This window comes from Condylostylus longicornis, unplaced genomic scaffold, assembly GCF_029603195.1.
Source record: "Condylostylus longicornis isolate FDR11 unplaced genomic scaffold, ASM2960319v2 ptg000110l, whole genome shotgun sequence".
NCBI lineage: Eukaryota > Metazoa > Arthropoda > Insecta > Diptera > Dolichopodidae > Condylostylus > Condylostylus longicornis.
Genome location: NW_026578078.1, coordinates 47,692 through 64,992, shown reverse-complemented (window position 1 = coordinate 64,992; position 17,301 = coordinate 47,692). Strand labels below are relative to the sequence as shown.

The window sequence follows — 17,301 nt, the reverse complement described above, 5'->3', positions numbered from 1 at the left end:
TATATAGTCTTGTATAAATCTAAAAACTATCAAAAAAGAATTTTTTCTATATAAAAAAAAATTATTTTTTTTTACTAAATATAAAAATGAGATCCCTTAGGATCAATAGACACCTGACATATTCTGTATTATATTCGAAATCCTAAATTATTTCCAAGTACTATTTACACATACATGTACGTGTATATAAAAATAATGTACGCATGTTATGTATATGTAGTCTTGGAAAAATTTTATAGTTGTACATGAAAAAAATTTGCAAAATATTTTTTTTTGTCTCTTTTTCTTAGAATCCTTTTTATAACAACTTATAGAATATTGAAATATTTCAATTTTCTCTTTATTATAGTTTAAGTATTTAAAGAGAATTGGGTTTTTTTAAATGGGTCTTATAGTTTATAATATGAACGCAAGTATACTATGTATTCGATTGGTATGGTTTCCTTATAAAATATTTTAATCTGATCGTAAATACTATGCTCAATACAATTTAGTTTCTTTTTATAATATTCTTGGTCAAATTAAATTTAGATTATAAAAAAATTTGCATATGTAGTATGTGACCATTATTTATCTACATTTATATTATACATTAAATGTGTCTTTAGTCTCAGACTTGACCTTATCAAGGTAAAAACATATTTTTTTTTGTAAATTTTTTTTCTAATTCAAATTATAAAATTTACTTTGTGTTATAATTTGATTTTAATAGAGTATATATTTTTGGTTATACGCACTTATATATTAAAATACACAAATAATACATGTTATGAATCTATATGTAAATTAAAATTGAAAAAGGCTTAAGGAATTAAAGAAAGACTTTTGAATGTAGAAGATCCTTTCGCCATAGAAATGTAAACATGTTTTGTTGTTAGCACTGTTTTTGATTTTGTGTGTTTACGTAAGGGTAGATGTCGTTCTTAATCATTTAATTTTGTAGAGTTATAATTTTAGATTATTATGTAAGTGGGTTGAATAATAGTGGTATTGAGATTTTTTTAGACACACGTCTTGTTTTAAAATTTAATAAAGTAATTTAGCCGGAAATCACTTGTATCGTGCAAATTTATACGTATTACATGGTTCAAATTTGTAGATTTAGTTCAAAACTTATATATGAAATGGCCTTGTAGGCTAAAATGCATAATTAAATTTTTAGAGATTTATAAAATTTCAATAAATTATTTGCGTTTTTAAGTATTACAGATTGTGTTATGAATGATTGTATGTGTACGTCGCAATTTATAAAGTACTTGGAATTCTTCAATCGAAATTGTTTGCAAATAAGTTTATTTAGTTCTTTGTTAAAAATTAAAGAATGTTATAGTAAAAATCTATAGAAACATGTAAAATATTCAATGAGAAAAGGATCAAATCAAAAATCAATAAAAATATTGTTTAATATGACAGTAGAAGAAATGATCAAATTAGGACTTACTTATAAGAGTGAACACTGTTGTGCATTGTTCATAAATAATATTATTTCTTTTTTTTTAGAATGTTTTGTGTCTTTAGCACGTTTTAGGTTTTTAGTAAAATTTCAAAAAATTTATTCACATTGATTTTAGGCATAGATGCGTAATGTTTATGTATTTTTTTTATTTTGAATACTGAACTGTGTTCGTGTATATTATTTAAGCATTTTATTTTGTTAATAATTAAGTTTTACATTTTACTATATTTCATTGTGTATAAATAATTCACAAAATATTAATGTTTTGTGCTGCTTGTTAGTATATGCTGAGACGTATAGCTCCTTTCTCAACTCAAAAATAAATTAAGCTTACATTCAGATGTTATTCACAAATATTTAAAATATCTTAGGCTTTTTAAAATTCTTAAAACTATAAATAGTTTGTATAGGCGCGTGGTGCTCCTGTTAAGTGAATGAAAACGTATATATAACGCAAAATTCTTATTTCAACACTGCAAACACTAGCTAATTAATTGAATTATTTATGGCTTAACTTAAATAGACGTCGGTATACGTTTTTGAATAAAGTTTACCATTGATGATTTACCGAATAAACTGTCGAAAAGATTAATTAAACATATTATATAAATTATGAATTCTACTAATACAACATCATAGTTGCGAATTAATAAGAATGTGCTTATTACACTACTAATTTAACTTAATGGAAATTTCTTCATGCAACTGCAGAACAGATGGATGACGTAATCAAAGGAACGAGTTAAAGGCAGAAAAATTAATTAAAAAAATTTTTCTCCTCGGACTGGACTCGAACCAGTGACCTACCGCTTTCTAGGCGGACGCTCTACCAACTGAGCTACGGAGGCATGAAGAAATTGCCGACGAAATGTTCTCTACATTGCTTATACTGTAATTCACATGATTACTAAGTATTTGTTTTGTTTACATTGATTGCTACATACAATCTACTATTGAAACACACAATAACTATATAAATTATATAATATTATATAAATTTATGACATGGTTTACGCAGTGTCAGGACACATCTTCGGAGAAACCTTAATGCCTCTACAAAATAAGCAGAATAAAAAAAATTGTTAGCCAATTAATGTGGTCTATACAAGCTTTAATACAAAGTTATTGTAATTTTTTATTTCTAAATTAATTTTTTTAAATTTTATAATCAAATTTATATAAATTTAAAAAATTCTATGAGTGAAAATTAATTTTTTGTTTTGCGTATTTAAATAAGGACCAGGATATTTTGTTGAATTTGTGAGCATCACTGTTATTCATGGAACTTATTAAGATCCATGAATAGACTTTTTTTTTATAAATATAGTTATTTATAGTTATTCTCATCTTTTCTCATTTTATTAAAAATTTATCCAGTCTGCACCTGGTTTAGCATATCGGATATTAAATATAGTTCAAGGTATTTTAAGTTTAAATATAGTCGACAAGATCGATTGTAACATTTAATTATAGATTTACGTAAATTTTGATAAATTTTCTATTATGTTAAAGAAGAAATAAAAATATTAAATAATGTTCAAGGATATTTTTAGAATTAAATTTTATATAAATAAAGTTGGGTCTAACTAATTGTTTGTAAAGAAGCACATTTTTTTGTTCAACAAATGAAAATACTGCTACTAAAAGCAATCTACTAAATTAGGAAGAAGCATTAACGTAATGGTTGATTTGAAAAGTTAAGAAATTGAGTTAAAAAAATTGTTATATTTTTTGATGGCATGGAATTAACCGTTAGTGCTCTGAATTTTCAGCAATTTGGAAAAGCTTGCAGTTTAAGAAAATACAAGGTGCCGAAAATTCAGATAGACAAAAAATTTCTTTTATAGAAATAAGTTTTTAGTAAAAATTAATCTATGTATAAAATTTTAACTTTCCACATATTGAAATGTTGTACAAGTTTTGTAAACAGAAACATGAACAGACGGACGGGCGGACGACAGAATGAAACTAAAACATTTTTTTTTTCAAATTGTTTTTTGTAAAAGTGCTAAAAAGAAAATATATCCAAGAAAAACAAGAAGAATAAAGAGGCAAGAAAATAATATTTTTCAGACATAGAATGAAAAAACGTGTTGTGTCCTTTTTCATTAGAAACTAAAACTTAACTATTACTTTATTTTATTAACTTACATTCCTACATAAACACACATGCGTTTATAAATATTCGTTTACATAATTTTCATATTATATTGTATTATAAGAATGTTACATGTTATGTTAAAATATAACCATTGTTTATGTCTGTATTGTTTTTTTTTTTTAATTTTTGTTTGATGATATTCGGATCTTGCAGATAATTATGTACCTATCACACATGTTTTGAACATTTATTTTACTATTATGTATTCTTAATATTAATATTATTATAGATATATTCATATACTTATGTCAGTATTTATTTGAATATAATATTTTAAGAGTTTTTTAATGACAATTTTAAAAAATGAATCGTTACAGATATTATGCTCTTTTTTCTTCTATGTCAAAATTTAAGATTATGGTTATATAGAGATAGATTGGTTATATAGAGATATATGTAGAGATAGATGTTTTTTTTGAGTTTCTCATAAATAGGTTGTATATATTTGATTTTAATAATTTAGATTCAACAAAATATAAATTTTTATTAAAATGTTCTAGTAAAATTTAATTTAAAACAGTTGGTGTTGTTATTTCAAGTTAAGATTTTCCGAAATTTCTTATTTAAATCTAATCTACCGAAATCAAAAAAGAAATATAATTATATTTGTTTATATCGTAAGACATATATACCGAAAATTTTAAACAAAATTCATAATATGAAAATTCTTACCAATTTATCAAATTCCCATACTTTTTCTTAGAAATATGAAGAGAGTATAAAATTTTATAAAAAATTATATTTTTTTAATCAAAGCAGAAATTTTGTTAAATGACCTTTATTATAAAACTAATATTTTATATTACTAAATAAATAATATTGAATAAACTAGTTTCAATCAATTCAAATGTACTCATTTCAGTTGAATAATATTAAATATTTTTTATTGGGTAATTTTAATAATTTTTTTTAATAATTAAATTAATGGTTTATATTATATAAAATAAATAGTTTTTGAAATTGATTCAGTTGAATTTACTGTTACACAACTTCACTATTTTATTTCAATTACTTCACTATTTTATTTTTCAAAAATACATAGTAATTAATGTATATAATAATTATTGATTATATAAGTGATTTTATATGTAAATATTTTTAACAAAATAATTAAGTTTTTCAAAACTTTATTGAGTTTTTAAAATAAAACTATTTTCAGTTTTTTTTTTGTTTGAGAACGCATAATTGCATATTTAATTAAATAGGTTTGTGATATCAAACATTAAAGAATTTTTACCTTATTAATTAATAACAAATTTTATTAAAAAGTCAAATAATTTTTTTTTTTGTAATTATAAAATATTTTATATTTCAAGTACTTATATAATATTATTTATGCAATACAAATAGCAATTACATACGAATACACTTATAATAGTACCGTAAGTTCTTGAAAGTGATAGAAAATTAATAGAAAATTATTCATTAAAAAAATTCATTGAAATATGTCCTTGTCGTTCAAAATACAAATTAGAATTTGGTGGTTCTGAAATAAAAATACCCATATTTTAATATTAAAATATTTAATGTATACACACATTTACTCTCAAATAAGAAGAGTTTTTATATATTAGAGACTTATATATTATTGAACCATGTGAAAGGAAAATGTGACTGAGATTTTTTCACAAAATTTAAGTATTTCAATGTATTTAAAATGAAGATGACAAACTATTATTATGAATAGTAATGTATGTAGATCAACTTACTTATTACAATTACCGTTTTAGATGACTTGTCCGCCAAGTTAGTTATATTCCTTTAATTAGTGAAACTGCTATTTAAACCGAATTTTTACTAATATCAAATAAAAACACCCTAATGGCTTAGCCAATAATAATCATTATAATAATTTATTATTAGTTAAATGAATGAAAAAATTAGAGCAAACTAAACTAACCTCAACTAAGAAAGGAATTAAGAACAGTGCATTCAAAAAAATTATAGAAGAGTACCAAATTTTTTGCAGTTCAATGGAATTAATCGAAATCGTTTGTTCGAAAATTTGTTTTAAAGGTCAAGATTATTAAATAACTTTATTTTTGTAGCTTAAAACCTTCTGCAAAAATCCAGGTTTATAGAAAATGTTACATTTAAGAATGACTTAATCGAAACCTAAAAGCGGCAATAAAATTTTGTATAAAGTCGTAGTTGTTTTATTTCATACAACTGTGACCCATTGAAGGTAGCTATAAAGCATTTGCATATGGCTAAAAAAAAAGCAAAAATTATACACTCCTACATTTATAAATTTAATTGCATTGATTATAATTTACAAAATTTTATACGTATATATATTTTATACGTACAATTACATATTATATGTATGCATCCTTTCATTAATAAAATTTGAAAGATCCTTGAATTTATAAAAGATTTTAATATAAATAGAAAAAATGACGAAAAAACCTTTAGAAATTCATAAAAACTTTATACTATTTACGTATATTTTCTCTCTTTTTTTTTTATATAATTTGAAGGTTATAAATTTTTAATATTATATAAAAAAAAGGATTGATACATAATAATAATATTATATTAAAAATCAATAATTATGACGCTTTTAAAAATTATTTTTCTTTTAAAGAGTTTTTATTAATAGAGCACTTTAAATCATAATTAAATAAAGAATATTTTTGACTTAACAACGGAAAATACTAAAAAAAAAAAAACAGAAATCACTTAAAAAACTCGACGGTATATAAAATCTAGTTTATTTACTTCAATTTTTAAATACACAAAAAAAATATACAATATAATTCTTTCTTATTTCAAACAATGCAATATTGCCACTTATAACACGACACCTCTGAAGATTTACGCTAGAATAATTAAATAAATAAATCAAATTGGGTCTAACCAATGGTTTGTAATTTAGCACAATTCCTTTAAACAAGTGAAAATACTGCTTTTAAGAACAATCAGCAATGTACTATTTTATTAAAATTACTTTTTTTTTTAGTTTTAACTTCTTGTTTTATTAATTGCATCAAAATATTCTTATTCTGGTTTTATTTCACTAGTCGAATAAATCTTCCGCCTTTAACTAGAGATTAAAATTACTTTCATTCATATACGAATAAATTTAAAAAATTGCATAATTTTAGGATAAGTAGTGTATTTAATCTTTAAAATAAATCAAAAACGATAGAAATTTGGAAAAGTTTACGGTTTCGGAAATATAAGGTGCCAAAAATTCAAATTTTACAAATTTCGTGCGACAATAATTTGGGAGGGGGTGGAGATAGAACTTTCTTTTACCGAAATGAACTAATTATTACTGTCTAAAAGCTGTTGAAATTTCAGATTGCTAGATCTTTCGGTCTAGGAGAAAAACGATATAAAAAATTTGGTAAAAACAGGTTTTAAGTAACGATAAGTTTTAACAGCCATTTTTTTTTTGCTAAGTTCAAGTATAGTATGGTGTGGTGGAAAAAACCAGAATTTTGCTGCGTTTGCAAAATTTAAAAAGTGCTTATGGTTTTACTGCAATAAATAGATGAAAAATGGCATTTTTAAGAGTCTTTTAGGACTTATTAATAAATTAGAAGTTGGTAAATATTGAAAATAAAATTATTTTTTTCTCTCATATTCTTGTAAAAAATTGAAAATATTAAACAAATTTTGATTCTAGAATTATTTTAAATTTAATTTCATAATAAATAGGTTCTATAATTGAATGTATTTATGTTAATTTCATATTGTTTTAGTCTAATTATATTTTAATAAAACAATATTAACCTTCAAAATTAAATGGTTGGTTAACAAATATGTAGATATATTTAAATTAAATAGGGAGTTGTTTTAATTTCCACAAAAAATTTTGAAAATGAGATCGTACAAAGATCGGATTTTTTGCTCGTACTTATTGATATAATAATAGACCACATATTTATTAAAATAAGGTATGTGCTGCCTTATTTATTTTAAAAATTGAACAATATATTGTATAATATTTGAGAAAGATTTATTGTAAAAATATTTTCATTTAATGCTAAATTTAAATTATAAATTCGAAGAATCTTGGAGTTACTACAAAACTTTTCTTTCTATATCGTAATTTTTATAGCAGCAATATATGAAAGTTATTTGATTTTATGAAAAACAACAGCTGCATATCGTAATTAAGCAATCAGACAAAAAGATTGTTATCAAGCAATAGGCTAGGATATTTGCAGTTTAATGATTGTTTGATATGAAACTTTTTTATAGAATATTTTTAGAAAAACGAAATAAAATGTTAAGTAATAATTTTAAGTAATTTTAAGTAATAATTTCATATATTTTAAATTTTAAACTAAAGCCCAACTACAACATCATTGTGATTCCCATTTTTATTTTAAATATTTTAAGTACGTTCTTTCTAGTAAATTAACAATTTTGTGGGGCAAAATGTTTGTCTTACATGTGCCAATATTTCTATTGTATACGCGCTCAATAAAATAACAAATTAATAAAAAAAATATTGTTAAAGCCATGGGGCAGTGAAATTATTATTTTTGTTCCTTTTTTTTATTTTAGAATTTCGTTGTTGTAATGTATAAATAATATTAATAAAAGTCTTCTACAAAAGGAATTTATTATCCTTATAATTTAAAATTATTATACTTAAAAAAGAGGGCATCTTACGAAATGAAAAATTTTTTTCTGTGCTTATTTTATTATTTTCGTTTTGGTTGATTGCTTGTAGCTTGATTACAATCTTTTTACCTCTTTTTATTTAATTTGGAGCGGAGAGTGGTAAAGAGGTGGGAGGACAGTTTTTTTTTTTAGAATTTAAATCAAAATAATAAGATCAACAAGCAACTTCCTTATATTTTAAATTTATTCTTTATTTCAATTTGTGTTATCAAAATATGGAAAGACAGAAAAAAAAAATATAAATAAATATGTATTATGGCTATCAAAAAAGAGTAATCCTGATTTTTATGTTTATTAGATCCTTCAATAAATTAATTTTCTTTTTCTCTTTCTTTTCAATACGAAAATTAATATGTACATGTATATTTTTCTTCTTTATCCTTAAAACAAATATTAAAAAAAAAAATCCATTAAAAAAACAGACCTAAATATAATGAAAACGATAGAAGTTAAAGCATTATTTTCATAATAATATTTTGTATCCTTAAAGTATAAATTTTTATATCAGCTCTCCTTAAAAATATGAAGAAAATGAAGAAAAAAAATTTATTTAAAAATTAAGATTTCTTTCATTTTTGATGTGTTTTTCCTTTCTTTTGTTTTCTTCTCCTGAGTTTGGAAGTCCTTTAAAACAGAGATAAAGTGAAATCAATACAAATTGAAAAATTTTTTTTTTGCTTTCTTTATCATCATTCTCTTATTTTTATAAAGAAGCCAAAGAATAAAAAAAAAATTATAAACGATAACCTTTTTAAATCCATTAAGAAACCATAACTCATCATTAACTCGAATTTTTTTTTATAATTCAAAAATATTCTTCTATAATTCTGTAGTTTAAATTTTTAAAAAATTTTTATTTTAAGTAATTATAAGGTGGATAAGATAAAGAAAAATTGCGGCCTTATAGAATACTAAAATGATAGGTAAAATGTATGTAGGTTAGAAAAATTTTATAATTGGGAAATAGCGCGATCTTATGGGATTATACTCGTAAAATGTTGAATTAACATGTGGAATTTAATTCGAGTTTCAATGAAATTGACAAAAATAAAAGTTGGTATAGCTATGTATTATTTACGAAAGCTTATCTACGAAAGCTTAAGGTACACTTTTTTAATTTCTATTGGAGAGTTAATTTGCAAATTTATAACTCAATTTCAATTTTATATTACATTGGAAAATTCTATATTTTATGAAATTAATAATTTGCTCAAAGATAATTAGTACAAAATAAAACACAAAAATACGTTTCAGTTCTTACAACAGGTTGCTTCATCACATCCTTATAGTTTTTTACTTTTTATTGGCAAAAATTGTCAATTTATTATCTAAAATTGGGCCGATTCAAATTAAGTTTTCGTCATTTGCATCTTATAAATAGGAGGTTATTAAAAATATTTGTATGGGCGTTTTATTGTAAGGTTTTCATAATATTTTTTGTTATTTTTATTAAAATTAAGCGATATTAAATGTTTAATAAAATTTTTATTTTAATAATCTTTCTCATCACATTTATTAAATTTACTTTCAATATATTAAAAAAAAATATATATATATATATATTAATTATTTGTAGCGTGGCAATTACTTTAACTATTTATGTATATGTACGTAGCTTATTTACGTATTTACGTTTGTACTCTTTGAGTGTTTCTATATAAGGTGCTCTTATACATTCAGATAAGCGAAAAAATAATACTCATACACGTTTCCTTAAAAAAAATCATCATTATTAAAATAATTAATGATAATTTTCAATTTAAGGTGAATTTTACATAAATATTATTGCTTTTAAGAGTACACAATAATTTCACAACTTATTAAATATTTTACTTGCTTTGTATTTGGTATTTAAAGCAAGGACGTTATTAAAAGGCTATTTAAAGAGAAAATCATTTTTCTAATGAAAGTTTCATAAGGGTTTACTGATAAATTTAAGTTTTGTGATTAAAGCTAAAAACAGGATGAAGGCTTTGTAGAATATCCCACCTTCGACTAATGATTACGAGCGTGTGATTATCAATAAAATTTACCAATAATATGCACTTTACATGTTTTAATTAATAATATTTTATTAAAATATGAATTTGGGTGTACATAGTTGTCTATACTACATTATGTATGTATTTAAACAGTTTTCAATTTTTGAATCATTTTTGTTATATTTTTGTTTTGCTCTGCTTAAAAAAGCGCAATGGTTTTCCTTTCTATTTTAAACTATAATCTCTGAAGACTGCTATAAATCTATACATTTCAGAACTTGGAAATGAAAACTACGGAAATTAAAATTTCATTGATGCCTCGCCAACACAACATTTCAAGCTATCTGAACAAATTTAAATGTCAGTTCGTAGAAATAAAATAATTTTTTTTTTTTTAATTCTAGATTTACATCTTTTTTTTGAATTCTTGTTTAAAATATTAAAAGAGTATTTTATTTTAATGCTTTTATAATGTCATATTACGTTATGTAAATAATAGAATATTCTCATGTAAAATTAAAAAGAATTGAAAATAAAGTCTGTCAGTTTTCATTTTCTTTGAAAATATTATCGCTTTAGGTAGATCTTTGTAACGGGTGCTTTTTTTTATTTTTGAAATTTAACGCATAATTCTTAAAAGTCTTAACAGTTTACGCATAATTCTTAACAATGTGTTTGGTTTGTCAAATTTTCAACAAGTCCAGGAAGACCATACCATTGATTTAGGGATTATTTTTTCGATTATGTGAGGTTGATCATATTAACTATAACAAATTATTCGATTGCTACCACAACATCAGAGCATAATATTGAACATTATGTAATGGTAATATTGCGCCCAAAATGTGTGGATAACTAAACCGAAATTAGACTGTTCGATTGGAACATCTTTTTGGCGGGCCACTAATACACTTTATGGTGGTCGTAGTCGCGCCTGAAATTCATATCTTGCAATTTCTGAGATTTTTTTTCATTTATATTAAATATCCAATATATAAGCCGTTATTATTCTTAGCGTTTTAATTATCGTGTTGTACATGAAAAATCAATTAAAAGTTTTATTGTCACCAGATTGATTGAATGACCCTATTATTTTAATTAAAAAATTTGCACAAGTGCCTTTTTAATTTAAAAAAATTCTATTTTAAAATTCCAATAATCTTTGTGACATTCATTTGTAGGAGGTTTTCAAATTAAATCACTACTTACTTATGCACAAACACAGAAAAAAAAAAAAATTTTTTTTAGTTATTCAAAAATTTTAATATAACGGTGTAAGAAAAAAGAAATTATAAAATTCGCATTTTCTTGACATAGTAATTTCCTAAGTCCAACAAATAGCTCCTATTTGCATTTTATAAGAGTTAAGTTGAATTAATATGACAACTTTTAATTAACCTGTATGCATATTTATTTGACATTTGACAAAAGAAAAACTAATATATTTTTTTTAAGAAGGAAAAAAAAATTTTAGTGGTATTTTATAATATTTTAATTTTTTTCCTTTTGTATACGATTTAAAAAAAAAATATATATACATATGTATATGTACTTTACTTTTATATTACAGTGAAACCTTCATACCTTCTAACACAGTATTTTTATTTTTTGATTTCTGTGAGATCTTTAGCACTACTGATATTATAGAAAAAATTACAATTAGTCGAAAAAAGTCAATTTAAGAAATATTATAAACAAATTAGGTGGAACCAACGGTTTCTGAGTAGTACTTTTCACTTGAACAAGTGAATAGCTACCCCTTTCTAAAAAACACTCGCCTACTTAAATTCACTCTTTGATAAATATTTAAGTGCCAAAATTATGTTATTGGAAAAAACTTATTGCACATTTTTCGGAGCAAAATGTGCAATAAGTTTTAAAAACGTACAATTTTTTCACGTTTGCGGGCGGTGAATTGAAACAGGCTTGGAATTTTGATAAAATAATTTTCTTTCAAAATATGACATTTTAGAAGTTTGAGGAACTAGGGGCTTTTAGAGAAGGAGAGTTAAGTAAGATTTTTCTTCTAAAGCAACAGGTTTCATGCAAACATTTTTTGTAAGCAGACGCACGCAGAGACGGATGGACAGACTCCATAGACTGATTCATTTAGTTTAGACCATTTTCACTATATGAAAAGGAGCTTTTCACTTCATTATCCTTTTAAGCGATTTTGTTTTCTATTTGAAAATAATGTTTTTTTTGTTCTTATAATTTCAATTTTTTTTTATTCTTTTTAATTCTTATACGATTCATTAGTAGCAGTTTTGTGCAGGTCTTATTTAATTTACAAATTTAAAATGGTATCCGTTCAAAATTTATTGTTACAAATATCTCGACTGTTAGAAAATATGTTTTCAATTCCAATTCTAATTAATTGCTTCAATTTATTTTATTTTAACGAAATCGTATGCAGTTATATGCCTCATTTATTTTGAAAAAAAATTTATTTTTTTGTTTTTAAAGTATGACTAATATTGAGGTTGTACTGTATTTACGAGAAAAGACATGTACGTATGTACATCAAATTCAAATTTACTAAAAGCACGCCAAGGAATAAAGAGATAAAAAAAAAATAAAACGTAAAGCGAAAATATTTGATGCGAAGCAATATTTTTCTTTTTGTTTTTTTATTTTAAATTTTCGAATATCATGGGAGTCGGGATATTCGGGAGTGTAGTTGAATTCAAAAAGAAAGAAAATAGAAAATACATACATTAAAAACAGGATGTCCAACTTATATTTTAACACAAGGGGAATTAGGGATTTTTCTGTATTTCATTTGTTATTTTTTCTAAAATTTCCACAAAGTTGTTTCCGGTCAGGGACAAAAAAGTTTCATGTGCAAATATGTATTAAGTGTATAGGTACATTATATATATATATATATATATAATATATATCGAATTTTTGTTATAAAACATATAAGCTGTGTTTTATTTTTTATCTTTTAGCTTTTCCCACTTTAATTCGCCTCTGTGTGTTAAATATATGCTGAATATTATAATATATAGTTCAAGTAAAAGAACTTCTCTTTTAAAGGATTTCCATTTTATTTTTGTGTTCTTTTTTATTCCATTTATTTTTGGCTTATTTTTTTCTATTTTTTACATACACATATTTTAAAATACATATAATATTTTTTCACAAATGTATACACATTCATATTTTTTCTTTTGGTTTCTTTTCTTTCTGTGCTAAAATATGTACATAATTATTGTGCACAGGATTTTATGTAAATTATATGTCACCACATTCTTCCGTAATGTCATTTAAATTTCAAGGATTTAACCTATATTAATATAACAAATACACATAGTTATGCATTGTACATGTGTATATATATAAAAACTAAACTATCAGAATACAAAATATATCTATAATATTTATTTTATAATTTTAAATGTTGTGTATAGCATAAAAAATTATAAAGAAATTTAGAAGGGATAAAATATAAATTTACGAATAACACGAGTAAAAAAATATAAGAAGTAAAAAAAATGAATGAAAGGAAAAAAAAAAATTAGAAAACAAAGAGTGAAATTGATGTCCAAAAATTTTATTAAAACGTGAATTCCGGAGGAAACAAAACTATCGCATTGCATAAATGTAAATTATAAAATGCAAATCTTTATACTTTATATACGTACGTATATGAAAATCCATTACTAAATTGTAAGCGATGCACTCCATACTATTTTTCAGTATTTCTCAGTAAAATGTTATTTAATTTCTGTGGGGATTCAAATATAATATATATATATATATATATATATAATGTACATAATACCTTTATATTTAATTTCAATTGTTGTACAATATATAGTACCAAAAATAGTATGTTACTTCGTTTCGTTCTTTCCTTTGAAATTTAAAATTGTTATAGAAGTTATACATATAGCTATATGCATATTATATAAAATTGTGAATTGTACATTTTTACATAAATATTGTATAAACAAAAATGTTGTTAAAAAAAAACCAAAACAATAAGGCTTTTCTCCGGGTAATATTTAATAATTTTTAAGTATATGGAAAATTTTTAAATATAGCACAAACTTAATTTTATTTCAGTATTCTTTTAATATTTAGGAGTTGCATATAGAAAGAAAATAAATATCATAATTTTCTATCATGTTATAAAAATTTAATTCAAATGCAACCTCTGATGATTACATAATTACAAGTAGACAGTTCTAACAGCTATTTTATAAAAGTTGAGATATAAAAACTATTTTTAGAGCAAGTATACCCCAATGTAATGTTAATGCCTATACATAGGTATAAGATTTCAGGAGAAAAATCTTATAATTTTTATTCTGAAAAAAAAATATTAATTTATTTAATAAAATAAAAACTATTATGTAATCAACTTTCACGTTAATTTTTATGAAAACATTCAAACTTGAAATAGATTCAAAGAAACATTAAAGTACATTATAAGACTTTATTTTATACCACATAAAATTAATATGATCATAAAAATATTATAGTTTATGATCGTAACTCGTAACTTAATGAGACACTAACTAAATCATTAACAAACTTAACAGAAATAATTTATACGTATCGTCAGAAAAAACCTTAAATATTAAATAAGTTTTCCCTTAAACATTAAAAGAAGAATAAATTTTTTTAAGAAACTTTCCTAGGCGGTAAAAAAAATATTTTTTGATTTTATTATAATCATAAAGAATAAATATGCATATTTATATTACATGTATATTATGATTGTATTTTTAACCATATTGTTAAAAAAATAGTTTTAATAACTATAGATTCTATTGTATTGGTTTATTGCTTCATTTCAATCAAATTTTTTATAAAAATATGCCTAATAGTTTTCTATCAGTAATAAAATCTGTTTGTTTACAAAAATTTGTATACTGTTCAAGATAGCAAATAAAATCAAATGAAAAAAAGAAAATTGAATACATACTATGTAGTTTTGTAGATTAGCTTTTGATACCTAAGTCTCAAATCACATTGGCTAGTTTGAACTATTACATTAATCTTTACAGACATATGTTATTCTCGAGGAGCTTTGAGAATTTCGAAACGATTTGCATTTTACTTCCGGGCGGTGTTGTAGATGATCGCAGGCAAGGTGTAGAAAACCTCTTCCTAGGTAATATATCCCAATTGCATAAAATGTAAATTTCCGTCTCATGGGCTTTCCGCACGCGTGAGCACCAACGATGTATGTATTTAGTAAAATCTTATGTTGGATATAAGATTATGGTTGTATACATATATGCAACTATGTATGCAACTTTACCTTTTCTCACGTTTCAAGAATGTTGTAAATAATAATAATAATATATATAATTAATATATATAATAATATATATATAGCATAATAATAATAAATATATTATTATATATATATTATTATATATATATAATAATATATATATATTTAATTATATATATAGCATCGATAGCTCGAATTAATTTTTTGAAAGAACGATGTTATTTTGTGTATCGATCATGTAGGATCATGATTATGTTTTTAATATATGATTTTTAAGTATTAGTGATTAACATCATTATTCACACGAAAACTTGGATAAGTTTAAAATTTTAATTGTGCTTATATTATGCTGATATGATTTTATTTCAACGAAATCATTACCTCTCAAATTGTTGAAGGAACAAAAACTGACAGAGAACCATAAAAACAAAAATTAAAATCGTCTTCTTATCCTAAACTTACATTTCAATAACATTTTGTAAGCAACATAATTCAAAATTTATTTTGGAATTTTTTTTTTAAGATTTCTCCTTAATTTATGCAAAAGTATATAATATTCTTAACTAATACTTTTAACTCACAAATTTCATCACATAAACTTTAAACTATTCAAAAATTAAAGCTTAATTTAAATTATTAACAGGAAATGTGCTAGTTTAAAAACCATGAGCTTGATCGGCTACCTTTTTATATTCTTTTTATTTTATATGTAGTACAGTTTATGAATAAAGTTTGAATTGAAGTATGCTTATGTATGTAAAAATATTTTTAAATAATTTTTTGGTTAAGAAATACCAAAAGCAAAATTAAGAAAGAAAAAAAAAACACAACAAAAAGTTTAAGTAATAGATTTTTAAATTGAAATTTTATATTTAAAAAAAATCAACTTTATCATAATAATAAAATCCTTTTATGAAAATAAAGACATAAAAAAAGTTTCCTTGTCGTATAAATATATAATGGTACATGTAAATGTAAATACCCTTTCTATAACCTCATTGAAAGATACTATGCGTACCTATAGCCATATACAAATTTTTTTAAGTTTTCTACGAAAAATTTATAAGGGTCAGATAAAATTATTTTAAAATATAATTATAAAACTTTAAAACAAGAAAATGTTTACTATGTATTAAGTAGGGAATGTATAAATTAATAAATTGAGTATATTTGTTATATATATTTTCATAATATTGTTATATAGATTTATATAGATTAAAGCTATAGATCTTATACATTAATGTGTAAATATATTCTTTAAAAAGAAGACAGAAATCATGCATATATATAGGCGTTAAAATTCATCTTTAAAACAAACAAATTTTTGTTTTTATTTTAAATATTTTGTTTTTAGAGAAATTTTTTTAAAATGAAAATTGAATGAAAAGTTTTTTAAATATTTTTGTTATTTTTTGTTATTTATAAGATTTTTACAAATGAAAAATAGCTATTAACATTATTATAGCCATCATATTATTAATCATGATTATTATTATTATTATCACCACTATTATCATCATCATCATCATATTTTCCAAAAACAGGAAAATAAAAGAAAAAAGTTTACAAAATATCCTTGAAGTTATTTTAGTGAAAAGAGATGAAATTTTATAAAATAGATTTGAACACCTACATACAAAGGTATTTCCCTTTATGTACTCTCAAAGATCTTTGTGTTATAGGTATAATGTGTTTATAATATTTCGACCTAATATATATTATTGTATGTATATAAGGGTATATAATTATAAGTGTTTACGATATAAAAGTAATGTTAAAATCCCGTTTACTTTTTGATCATTTCAGA

At 22.8% G+C, this 17,301-nt stretch overlaps 1 non-coding gene across 1 annotated transcript; it reads right to left on the bottom strand.

Moving 5' to 3' along the window:
• Nucleotides 1–2,231: 2,231 nt before the first annotated feature.
• Trnas-aga (transfer RNA serine (anticodon AGA)) lies at nucleotides 2,232–2,304 on the bottom strand. Its single transcript has one exon. It is a non-coding gene; the product is annotated as a tRNA-Ser (tRNA).
• Between the last annotated feature and the right edge of the window lie 14,997 nt (nucleotides 2,305–17,301).